General features: G+C 39.4%; 1 long non-coding RNA gene across 6 annotated transcripts; it reads right to left on the reverse strand.

Moving 5' to 3' along the window:
- Positions 1 to 563: 563 nt before the first annotated feature.
- LOC103468046 (uncharacterized) lies at positions 564 to 9,871 on the reverse strand. Of its 6 annotated transcripts, XR_014088347.1 has the most exons (7): positions 9,218 to 9,871; positions 7,967 to 8,023; positions 6,720 to 6,773; positions 2,064 to 2,207; positions 1,498 to 1,635; positions 1,246 to 1,388; positions 564 to 757 (listed from the first exon to the last, which is right to left on the reverse strand). It is a non-coding gene; the product is annotated as an uncharacterized LOC103468046 (long non-coding RNA). The 6 variants fall into 6 exon arrangements; XR_014088343.1 differs by having other exon boundaries at positions 564 to 1,388; positions 1,498 to 1,937; XR_014088345.1 differs by having other exon boundaries at positions 564 to 1,388; positions 6,642 to 6,773.
- Between the last annotated feature and the right edge of the window lie 3,551 nt (positions 9,872 to 13,422).

The raw sequence follows: 13,422 nt of genomic DNA on the forward strand, positions 1-13,422 counted from the left end.
TTTGGGATGTATCTTACTTTTGACAGAGTGAAAGAATTACATATAAATAACAGTCTTTACCACCTGTGTAAACTTTGCTGGTGAATGTTATAACATAATATAAGTTTTATAATATATGTTACATTGTTTCATTTCTAATATAGGCTCTTGTGTCAGATAATCTAAGTCAATGTTAGAGAATAATTAATTTTTTAGATGTACAGAATCTCAGTTAGCCTTCATAGCGGCTGAACCCGGTATTACACCAAGCACTGTAGCTAATATTAGCTGGTATCTCGCCAGTGGACATAAATACAGTAAAGTAATATACTTAATAATAGTTAAGTATAGTTAATATACTTCAAATATATTTTAAATATACTATTAATATATTAGTAATGTATTTAAATTACACTTCATTTTTATTTTTGATTTCCTGCTATTGATAATAAACTACAATTTTAATTACTCATAATCCGTCTTTATTCCTACGTACCTATTTTGTGCAGTACATGCATAACTACACTGCAGTACTTACATTGTTTTATGCTACAATTACATGGAAAGATTAATTACACAAGATGTTTAAGGTAATTCAAATATTTAGTTTAATTACCGACATTTTAAAATTGTCCAATTTTACTCACAACTTTATGAACTTTACATGAATTATCAGTTTACACATCAGAAGTGAACACATGAACATGAAGTGTGACAATAAAACATGACAGTGAGGATCAACGACAGAACATTCCCGTTCACTGCACCTTACAGGAACCTACAAAAAAGAACAATAGAGCAATTAAACAGAGAAAGTATTTGTAGTGGGTTAGCACACTGTAGCGGCAGGAAAGAGCGGGTTAGTGGGGATATGTATGTATGGAGTGAGTGTTGTGCTGTTTTCAGGTTCCATGATTTGTTTGTGTTCTGGACAGTTTTGAGAGGTTTAAGCAGTGATTTAGTGCATTCACTTGGTTTGTGTTCAAAAGGTATTTATGCCAGTGCAGTAGCTTAATATACATGCCCATGAAATGTCGCCATGTGTAATTAGATATGCATGTAGAGTGCGGTGAATTGAAGGTATATGTTACCATCCATAGAATTGTGACGAAATATGTTTATGATTGAATATGTCTAAATAGACTATAAATACAGTGAATTGCTGAACTCTGAAATGGGATGTATTGATGGTGGGATGAGCTGGTTTGTTAATAAATAAGTTGAGAAATTGGCGTAACACACAGACTGCGTCTCCCGTGTGCTCACTTAAATGCTGTTTTTCAGCTTCATCTTCTGCTGCCAACGGGTCCGGAAACCTGGTACCCGTTACATATGTGACATCATCAGAAGTGATGGTGATTGGGACCAGATGCCTGAGGTGGAAAAATATTTCTGGGTTTTTTCTTTGCCTGTTTATGTTTGAAGTAGAAAAAAAATAGTCATTAATGTCATAGAATCCGTTGATGTTGGCATCAACTATGAAGCTGTTTTAAATGTGGACTTAAGGAGACAAACTACCTTAAAATCTTTCCATCCATGATCTGAACACGCTGATCCTTGCAGGGTGGTGAGGGGGGCTGGTGGTGCCCATCTCTAGCAGCCATCATATGAGAGGCAGGGTTCACCATGGACAGGTCACCAGTCCATCACAGGGCCCTGAAAGCCAACAACAAATAAAAAAAAAGAAAGATAAATGTTAGATTATCAAGGAGAAAAATTCTTTCCATCCATCCATTTTCTGCCGCTTATCCGGGTTCGGGTCGCGGGGGCAGCAGCTTCAGAAGGGAGGCCCAGACTTCCCTCCCCAGCCACGTCTTCCAACTCCTCCAGGAACCCCAAGGCGTTCCCAGGCTAGCCGAGAGACATCGTCCCTCCAGTGTGTCCTGGGTCTTCCCCGAGGCCTCCTCCCGGTGGGACGTGTCCGGAACACCTCACTACGGAGGCGTCCAGGAGGCATCCTGACCAAAAAATTCTTTCCAGTTATCTTTAAATCAAGTCATGTTTATTAAGCACTTGGTGTTGGTGACACAGCAGTTTTTGTTGTTGAAAATGTAGCTAGCTCCTCATTGAAAAAACAAACTTACATCATGAAGACGATGTGGAGGTTCATCCTCAGAGCTGGTTGGTGATCTGGTGGAGTCAGAGCTTCTTCTGAGACAGAAAGTCTTTATGTTTCCTAACACCTGATTTCTCTGGCTTCCTCTTTCATCTTCATTTGCTTAGTTAGACTGCAAACATATGTTGAAGATAAAATCATTGATGAACGAGTTAGAACAACAACCACCTCACAATATCAAAGTCTCTCTGTCTTATGGAGCTTAATTAAAACCAGGTTAGTTTATGAATTAAAGTCGCAACAAACAGCCTCCATGCAGTTATAACATGAAGCTGAATGATTGCTATAGTAATAATCATACAAGTCACAATAAAATTGATAAAATAATTATTTAAGAAACCAACGTAAGTTGTATATCTTTACTGCACTGTTTATAATTAAATGAATATAATTAATAAGCAAACTTGCCACCAGCTAGCAACACTTAGCAGCCTCCGTCCCCCTGGGCTCCATTTGTGACACACTTTTCATTTCCATCGGTTGTTGTCCCGTTGTGTTGTCGTCTAACTTGGACTATGACGTCACCAGCTTGAATTTACCAAAATTAGTAACTATTGTCAAGGCCCTCTCTACTTTGAAGGCAATATTATGCGAGTAAAAATGGCGAATTTGAACAGCGTCTGTTATCTTCCCTGCGTTCAAGTTTTTTCCTCTTTGTGCCGTTTTTTAAATAAATGAAAGTGTGCAATACCGCCACCATCTGGTCTGGAGTGTGAACTGGAGCTAATGCCGTTGATTATAAGGTTTTACATCACACATCTGAAAAATGATTGGGTACTTTCGGGCTGTAGTTTGGGGACCCCTGATGTAAAAGTTTCAGGACACCGACTCTTGAGGAGTGGAGCTTGAGAGAACTGATCTAAACCATTCCATGCTCTCTTTAGTTAAAGGTTTAGAGTTATTGTGCTGAAGGAAGATGGACTTTGCCACAGCTGAAAGTATTTTGCTGCCTCAAACAAACTTGTTTTTTCCAGGATTGATGCATATCGAGCTCAGACTCTAAACCTTTTCCGTATCTGAAAGCTTGGGATATTGTTCTAGAAACTAACTCTGCTCCAAACGTCTCCAGAACTTTGTCCCTGATGTGTCTGCTGAGTTTCTTGGTCTTCATGATGCCGTTTGTTCACTTATGTCAGGGGTCCCCAAACTACGACCCGCGGGCCGGATCCGGCCCGCCTCCACATTTGGTCCTGTCCTCTGAACAATACCAGAGAGCATTCAGATTTTTTTTTATTTACCGTATTTTCCAGACTATAAGCCGTTTATATGTGGATTTTTCTTCAATTACCAGGGGGCTCTTTAGCAGGAAGTGAATCATTGGAAGTCTCGGTTACTTGCGCGCCAACACGGAGCCCACAAGCAGCAAAATGAGTAAGAAACAGATCAGATGTCTTTGGAAAGTTTCTTTGCAAAGGGGAAAAGGCCCAGAGAAGAGACAGGAGAATGGATTTATCCCGGACCCACATTACAAGCCGCTCTGCATAACATGCGGCGACCGGCTGCTAATGAGGCAATGAAGCTTCAAGCTGCTTCGCCACGTAGAGACCAAGCAGACTGTGGATATAAACAACAGCTCGGGTGTCATTGTCTCTCATCACTCCCTGATGGGACCGACTCGTTGCAGAGAAACAAGCTCAGGGCTCCCGTTAGTCAGTATCGTGAGTTAAAATTTTCTCAAAAGTAAAATAGTGACCAGAGTCAGAGCGTTTAGGCTGTGGTCGAGAGGAGATGAGTAGAGCTTGTGAGTCTTAAGTCTGGTTTAGACGGAAAGATTTAAGAATTGTCGGCCGATTCTCTAAACTTCTGTGACCACAGAGCTGATAAAAGAACAACAGGTTGGATCGGTTCGTGTGTCCAAGGCAGGAGCAACACGAACCGATTCCAGTCACGAACATCCCGATTCCAGAGGATAATCCAGTAAAAACCCCAACATAGCGGGAATTTAGAATAACCAAACACGGATGACGATGTAGAAGCAATAGTGATAGTTTGTGGAGTCATTTTAAGAGATAAAAGTTGTAACAAAAAGAAAAGGCGGTGGATGAAAGACAACGGGAGCAACCGCTCTATTTGCTGCACTATGATTTGGAGGTGAAAATGTTTTTTCATAGTTAACATTTTTAACTGAATAAACATAACAATGACCTTCAGATTTAATAATAAACATTTCCACATATCATCTCCGATATCTACCGGACTCTCAGTTGCGCGATATGTCAGCTGTTTGGGATTCCCCTCTGTAATTATGTCACCGCGCTTTCTGATTGGCTACCTGTCACATTCAACAGGTCGTATTCTCGTTCCCAGACAGGAAAAACCCCACAGACTGCGATAAAAGGGCCAAGACGACCCAAATTGGGAATATTCAGTATTTAGTGAGAACACCAACATGCAGAAGCCTTATCTGACTGTTCATCCCCCCAACCCCCAAGGTCTTGACTGGTCCGCGGTAAAAAAAAAAAGGTTGGGAACCACTGATTTAGCACATGATAGTAGCAGATACGAAGGATCAGCACTTTTAATTTTACAGTTAGTAATCAGTTCTGATAAATGTAAACTTGGCAACTTTTTCTTTTTCAACCATAATAAATGTGATATTGACTAAATTTTTGGGTGTCCGCCCCCCTCTGCTGCTGCTGCATCGTTGAAGAAAACCTGGAGCAGCAGAGATATCTGCGGCTTATATGTGTACGTTGGTTTTAAAAAAAAACTTTGGGGTTGTGGCTTACAGTCCAGTGTGGCTCATAGTTCGGAAAATACGGACTATAATCCTTCCTGGATTTTTTCTGTGAATAACCCAGACAGGGTTATTTGATTGTGCTTTCTGGAAAACAATATATTTTTACATTTAGGCTCTCCTGCAATCGTCACACTTTTTCTGTTACAAACTGACTCCGGCCCCCAGCAGAGAAGGGAAAAGTTATGTGGCCCTCACAGGAAAAGGTTTGGGGACCCCTGGTCTTGATCTTTCACAGAACAGCTTCAACTATGGAGCAGCTTCAAAGGAAAGGTTTCCGCAGTGTGGGACCATTTTGATCTTATATTGGAAAATAAATTTTTCATTTTTGTTGTTTCATCCGGTTCTTGTCACTTTCTACTTGAACTATCTCTTGAACTATCTGAATCCAAATTCAGCTGAAACTGACTCTTAGTTTACCGTATGATTGGTAAAAACAGTCTCCGCGCTCCTTCTCTACACAGTAAAAAAAAAATCTCCGTAAAAAAACGGAAAATGTCCTGGTAATTTTCTGCCAGTACATTTTCTGTTTTTTTACAGAATTTCCAGCAGAATTTTTCCCGTAATTTAACAGCTTTTATATGTTAAATTTTTAACATAGAAAACTGTTAAATTACGAAAAAACCCTGTTAAATTACGGGAAAAATTCTGCTGGAAATTCCGTAAAAAAACAGAAAATGTACTGGCAGAAACTTACCAGGACATTTTCTGTTTTTTTTTACGGAAACATTTTTAACTAAAATACTGTTAAATTACGGGAAACTTCTGATGGAAATTCTGTTAAAAAACTGAAAATATCCAGGCAAAAAGTTACCAGGACATTTTCAGTTTTCTTTTTCTTCCAGAATTTCCATCAAAATATTTTCCATAATTTAACATTTATGTCAAATATACCAATAATTTGTTAACACAAAACTGAAATTCTCTGTCTTTTGTGATATATTCACACACTTAAAAAAAAAAAACCTTGGACATTTCCAAATACTTTTGTCTTCCAAACCATTGAAGTCTGTATTCTATATTAATTATAGTGTAAAATATATTAAAGTTAATGTATTTAATATATTCCTAGCATAATTTTGAAACAAAACTAAATTCTAAGTCTACAGGAAATGTAGTTGTAGAACACCACTTAGTTTGAAAGTAGCTCATGCAAAGTGATATAAAAATAAAACCATCCGACAATTAGCAGATTTTATTTTGCAATTTAAGACCATAAATTGACGTCATCTAGTCTTTATAACTAGCCTTTGCTATTATATATTAAGAGTTAAACATATTCTTGAGCTTGCTAATGTTTATCTTCTGCACATCACAACTAATTTATTGTATTTTACTATACAAGTTTCAACGTATAAATTAAATATAAAGCAATCTTGACTCTAGTCTTTGTAGTCAAACAGTTTTGTTAATTACTATAAGATGGAACATACAAAAAATTGCTTTGGAACATGAAAATCATAGTTGTAAACAGGACCAACATACTTCAAAATAAATGCCGAAAAATAAATTTAATACAGGTATAAATATTTAGTTAAAAATCAAACGCTACATGAACACAGCCTAATGCCAACGACAGTGGAAGACACTGGATGCATGAGTGTGTTCTCTCATTGCCTCTAGTCGCTGTGAACATAAAAGAAAAGTCTATTTTATGTTTATGTTCTGCAAAAAAAGGTTAATCCAACTCTTAGGTCCAGTTACCAAGAGCTTAAAATGTTCTGTGACCAGTTCTTGTGCTTCGCAAAGGTTCTTGGTGCACCAGGTTTGATGAGATGATCAATCTCGTTTAAACTTCAAAAGGCTCACATTTCCCATGGATTCCCAGTCATTCAGTTCATTAAGGGACTTGAACCATCTGGTTGGGATGCAAAGCTGCTTCTTCACCTTCGTCTGCATCGTGTCAGTCGACCTCATTCAGGGTTTGAGCTCAGAAAATCTCTAAACAAAAAGAATGGATACTCAAGTTTAACACAGAAACACTTCATGTTATAAACATACTTTTTACAAAACGCTTCTGAATTACATTACAGCAGCACATCACCTTTCTCATCAGTGTCTCACCAATTGCTAATACCTCTTCACAAACAACATTGAGTAATTTTGATTTAAAAAAATAAACACTAGGAGCGCGTCAATTGCAGATTTCTGGCCAATCTTTAAAAATCTGACTTGTCAATTCTGATTTTGTCCAATGCTGATCGTCTTGTCTGAACATTGCTAAATGCAGAAAACGTCAGTGGGTTGGCAACAGTGGGGTGACTATTGATTACTGCAAACATGGAGACATGACCTGGTGGGCCGGTCTATCAGTCAAATGTCTCTAACAGGAGAGGAAAGCGTTGATTTTTAGATCTTTGCTGGGGTAGATAAGATCAGTGGAAGAAATCACTTTCACATGTATTGGCGGATCACCAATCTTCAAAATTAAGGATTTGGGGAAGATTTATTGGTGCACCCCTAACATACACAATACACAAATATTTTCTTTTGAAAATAAAAACATACATTTTTGCACATTTGTTCAAATAAAGTCACCATGTCATGATTTTATGTAATGAAACATATAATTTGTGAAAATAAAAACACCTCCACTCCCCCTGAGCTACTATTTCCATCTGAAGAAATCCATCACTCCCAACCAAAACCAACCAATCAGAGACAGGAGGATAGTCTTAGCGCTGTCAATCAACCTCTTCATGCTGTCAATCAACATTACAGGAAAACTGTTTATCCACTGTCATCGGTGTCCATGCTAACTAGGCTTAGCATTCATGAGAGGTTCTGTTAGCTGCAGCGTAGCCACATGCAAGAGATCAGGGAGAAGTGGGATGAGCAGCACCACAAGAGTTTGTGATTGACACGCTAAGACCTGCCTCGTGACTCTGACTGTTTGAATCCAGTTAGCACTGGCTAGCAGAAGAGCTACATTTTTTTCACAGATTATCTCTCATGCAATATCAGTGACAGCTTCAACAAATATGTAAAAAAAAAAGTATCATAAGTTACATAGTGCTGCATTAGACATTATTAGAAAGACACATAAAACATTATGCCTGTTATTGCAGAAAACACCACACACTTCTTAATTTAAACTAAAGGTTTAACAGGTTGAGTAAAACAAATGTACACACCTATTTTAAAGATGCCTAGTTGCTTTCCAGGAAAAGTTCAGGAGTGTCTGGATGCAGCTGTTGAGGAGAGGAAACAAAATAACCATAGAAGGAGAAAGAAATATAAACACCAAAACATGCAAGTCTTCCAATAATTAAATCAATTAGTTTTTTTTTTGTTTTTTGTTTTTTTTTTACAATAAAATGAAATAATTTGTTCTGACAACAAATTTAGTAAATTTAATTTAACTAAGCTACAATAACCAATAATGAGTTTGCAAGCAGGCATTTCAGTAAAAACTCCAAATTGGATTTTATTTTTTTGCAAACGTCACTTTTATTTACTCTCAGTGATGTTTGTTCCTATTTCAGAAATATGAAAATTAACTATCTGTATGTACAATCCACAATTTATATGAGGCAAGAAGCTTCTGGCCCATTGTAACCGTTTATCAACCTAACCTAATCTCAACATGCCTGATTAGAGCCGAACATGCAACAAATTTAACGCTGACAGAAACACGAGCCGCCGCCACCCCAGTCTTACCGTCTCTCCCCTGGTCTAACGGTTTCCCTCCGTCCCCGGTTTACGTTCGTCCGTCTCTCCCCTGGTCTAATGGCTGCTCCTCCCCCCCCCAACCCCCCCAAGTTTACGTTCCTCCGTCTCTCCCCTGGTCTAACGGCTGCTCCCGTACCCCGCCCAAGTTTACGTTCGTCCGTCTCTCCCCTGGTCTAACGGCTGCTCCCGCTCCCCCCAGTACCCCGCCCAAGTTTACGTTCGTTCATCGTTCGACCCCACCATACTCTCCACCCGCGACATTTCCCATATTCTAAAACCCCAAACTTGACATTGAAAGTATATTTACCGAAGTTAAATGGCCACCAGGCTTTTATGTTAACCGGGACATCAAATCAAGTTTAGCAAACAAGCAAACTGCAGCTTGATATTTTTAAAAAGCAGGATTGAGACGTAAGTAGCATGACGCCATGAACGGTTAGCTTTAGCTTTCACGCGCCCCGTTCAGTTTGACTTGAAAAAATGGCCGGTACTTTGAATTCGGTAAAATACATGAATAAGTAATACAGCAATCTCCGCGTTTTACTTTTATAATACACAAGCGAACACAGAATTGTAAAAAAATAATAAATTTTTTGTAAAAAAAAAAAAAAGACTGCAAAACAGTATGCAATTAGGAGTCTCACGAAGTCAACTACAAATATTTCAAAACATTATTCACAGAAAAGAATGTGTTTTTATTTATTTTACTTTACCAGGGAGGTGGCAGAAAGGTACCTCCGTCTCTTAATCCATGTTCCAGGGTCCGGTTGGCTGACCAGTTTTCGCGCTTCGCGAAGGTTCTTGTTCCCATGATGCAATGCGTAAAATGAAAAATACGGTACTGTAAAACTAAAAAACAGAGAAATTCCTTCAAATTTCTACAGTACATTTACCCGTTTTTTTTACAGTGTACCTGAGTGCCAATAACGTTGCGGTATTTAAATATAAGTAATACAGATTGGCCATTCAGGAGATGTAAACTGAAACTTTGAATGCCAGCTGGAAAGAAACTGTGGCCAGAGGCAGCAAAACCCGACCGGAGGTTCGTCTGCCGTAGATCCAGCTGTGAGTCTGCATCTTGCTGCGCAGTTAATGAAGGATGATAGTGAACTGCGCAGAAAATCATAAAAAAGCTTAATATGATTGCACCGCTTACGGCAGTGCACTGAGGAATATGCAGGTTTTATTTTGAAAGTTTCAGTAAGCTTCACTTTAATGACCACACGAATTCAATGTGTAACAGCAGTTTGTTTAAACCAGTCACATAAAACCCAAAAGAGCAATTACCTGATGTGAAAAATGTCAAGGCTTTTATTTTGAAATTTTCAGTAAGCTTCATTTTAAATTTCCACACTAATCCAATGTGTAACAAAATAGTGGTTTGGTTAATCCAGCTATATAATGCCCAAAGCAGCAAGTAGCTCTAAATGCCAGCTCAGCCCTCCTCTGTAATAACTGAGTGATCCAACATGTGTGTTGTGCAAGACAGTGCACTAGGGGGCAGTGAAGTGCTTAAGGTACTTAAGTTTCAATGGCGGCACCACCGGTTTTAACTTGCCGTTAAAGCATCCATTGGGCAGAGGTTAAACTACCCAACAGTTAAACTGAATGCCTGTTTATTAACAACCGTTGGGCGAAGCCTAACTGTGACTTCTTCGGAAAAAACGGTTTACCAGCCGTTGAATAGCAGCTTGCAGGTAAACAGCCGGTTAAGATTTTGGTTCAACGGCTAAACCGTTTATCAGGTGTTTACCTGCTGAAAACTGTTGAACACCTCTTCAACCATTTGCCTGTTCAGTTGAACCTGCTGTTTATTGGGCGGTAAACGGCTTCTTCGCTTCGATGTGTGTCCTTTGCCCCATTAAAGTGTGGGGCTGAGGAGTTGACTGTTGACGGGGTTTGTAATAATGACATTTTGTTTCTGTCCTTTACTTCCCCCTAGGATGGCTTTAACTAAAATAACAAGCCGTCAACAATCGCCGTTCTTCCGGCCACTACCTGTAAACATCTGCATAATAAAAATAAGAGAAGAGAAAGTGATTAGCTGGGCTGTAACAGATGGAAGAGCAAATTATAACTAACAGATGGCACAAAGAGTGATGCATTGATGTCACAAGGCTGCAGTCTTGATTTCTATGGTCATTACCATTGCAGACCTTGCAGAGCAAGAAGGATTGTCTTTTAACGAGTGATTGCGTGCAAAACATTGAACAGTTTTGGATTTTTATACACAAAAATGAGTCAGCACAGTAATGCGTCATCTTCGGATTCAGAAAATACGAAAATCAGCTCAACACCCTTTGGTAGACAGGCACAGAAGCTATTTGGCATCTTGAAGAAAGTCAGCGTGTTGTCGTCCATTAACGGACAGACTCAGACTGAAAACAATGAGAAGATGATTGAAATTAAAAATATAGAGCAACCTGCACCTGAAAAGGACAACCTGCTTCTGGAGAAAGACGAGGAACTTAAAAAATTGTCCAATGTAATCAGAACACTAATGGAGAGCAACACCACACTGAAGAAGGAGACTGCTCTGGAGCAAAAAGTGCCACCTTGGAGCAAAAAAGCAGCATCTTGGAGCAGATAAACACTGCCCTGGAGCAGGGAAACACAGCCATGAAGGTAAAAAACATCACTCTGGAGCAGAAATGCATTGTCTTTAAGCATTTAAACACCACCCTGAGTCAGAAAAACATCATCCTGAAGAAGGAAAAAAATACACTGAAGCAGCAAAACACCGCCCTGAGGGAGAAAAACGTAGACATCAATACGTAGACGCCTCATGGAGCGCTGAGTCGTACATAACAGCGTCCGCCATCTTCTATGTGGCAGCAGGGCGATCGGAGCTCCTTAAGTCCTGGGCTATGTGGACCTGTTTCAACCGTTTTACGAAACAAACTGGATTCATTAGGATTACCTTCCCCAGGTAAGGATGAAAGATCAGAATTACTTGATTTTGCAGCCAGAAATTCGCTTCTAAACAACCGGAAAATATTTCCTATGTAGCTAAATTGGCCCGAGGTAACCGCTGATTGTTAGCATAGCAGCTAATATAACCGCTGATTGTTAGCGTAGCAGCTAATATAACTGCTGATTGTTAGCATAGCAGTTAATATAACCGCTGATTGTTAGCATAGCAGCTAATATAACCGCTGATTGTTAGCGTAGCAGCTAATATAACTGCTGATTGTTAGCATAGCAGCTAACGTTGTCATACTGTTTTCTAATGAGAAAGAGCTGATGAGAAACCGCTGTTAGAGGAGAAGTTAATTTAAAACCAGAGGATTTAGTGAGGAAAGATCAGTCAGGATCAGAGCTGGAGCTGCTGGTCTTCAGTCTGTTTCCAGCTCAGCTTCACCATGTCGGTATTTAGCTATAAAGATGCTACGAGTCAGAGCCCAACATGCTGAAAATGGCTTTTTATGAATGTGAAAGAAACATATATCGTATGTATTTTCTATTACACTTTTGGATAATTTCTCTTTTATTCTTGGCTTTATCCTGTGAACCAGGACGTCTCAGAAGTCATTGAGTTCTCCCAGTGTGACCAGCAGACTGAAGCCTGTGACCAGTGTTCCCAGTATAATAAATAAATGTTTTATTCTTTCATTTTTTGTGTATTTTTAAATATCTAAATCTGAAGTATTAGTGTATTAATGTAGCTTATGTAATGAAATAAAAATAATTTACTCTGTTAGAATTATTTTCACTCTTTGCTGTCAATAGCAGAGTTGACAAACTGTAATAAATATTTATTCTCTGGAAAAAAGTAAGAAAAATATGTAGTTTAATGTTTGACAATGACTGATTTATAAATCAAAAGTCATTTCTCAATAACGTATAAAAATAAATACAGGAAAATTATTTGTTTCTTGTTTTGAAATGTTAAATGTACATTAAATTATGTAAATATATTCTTCAATAAAACACTGTAAAAGTGTGTCTGTTCATCAATTTCAATATAAAAATGATCAGAATCATTTCTATCAAATAAAGCATTGTGCTCTTTATTCAGAAATGCCCCAAAACAATTAAATAATCACATCAAAAGTTAGAACCTCTGTCTTTAGTAATTTCTTTGATTGCCAAATATATTAATGTGTGTGAGAAAATGTGTCAATGGCAGGTATTAACTTAAAGTTCGGTCCATTCACTTGTATTAGCTTACTGGCACATATTCCACATTCAATATGGCGGATGCTGTTACGTATTGCAGCAACGGGCCGACCCGCTCCATGAGGCGTCTACGTATTGATGTCTATGGAGAAAAACACCACCTTGCAACAGAAATACACTGGCCTAGAGAAGGAAAAGACCAATCTGGAACAGAAAAGCATAGTTTTGGAGAAGACAAACAGCCCCAGAGAAGAAAGGCACCATCTTTGACATGTACAAAAACCTGCAGCTTGAAATGGGAAACAGAACAATTGAAGAAAAGGCAAAACACTTCTCCAGGGCTTCATAGCGAGTCCCATTGGTCCCCCTCTGACCTCCAGGGCTTCATAGCGAGTCCCATTTGTCTCCCCTCTGACCTCCAGGGCTTCATAGCGAGTCCCATTGGTGCCCCCTCTGACCTCCAGGGCTTCATAGCGAGTCCCATTGGTGCCCCCTCTGACCTCCAGGGCTTCATAGCGAGTCCCATTGGTCCCCTTCTGACCTCCAGGGCTTCATAGCGAGTCCCACTGGTCCCCTTCTGACCTCCAGGGCTTCATAGCGAGTCCCATTGGTCCCCCTCTGACCTCCAGGGCTTCATAGCGAGTCCCACTGGTCTCACCTCTGACCTCCAGGGCTTCATAGCGAGTCCCACTGGTCTCCCCTCTGACCTCCAGGGCTTCATAGCGAGTCCCACTGGTCTCCCCTCTGACCTCCAGGGCTTCATAGCGAGTCCCACTGGTCTCACCTCTGACCTCCAGGG

The sequence above is a fragment of the Poecilia reticulata genome, chromosome 7 (assembly GCF_904066995.2).
Source record: "Poecilia reticulata chromosome 7, P_reticulata-male-v2, whole genome shotgun sequence".
Taxonomy (NCBI): Eukaryota; Metazoa; Chordata; class Actinopteri; order Cyprinodontiformes; family Poeciliidae; genus Poecilia; species Poecilia reticulata.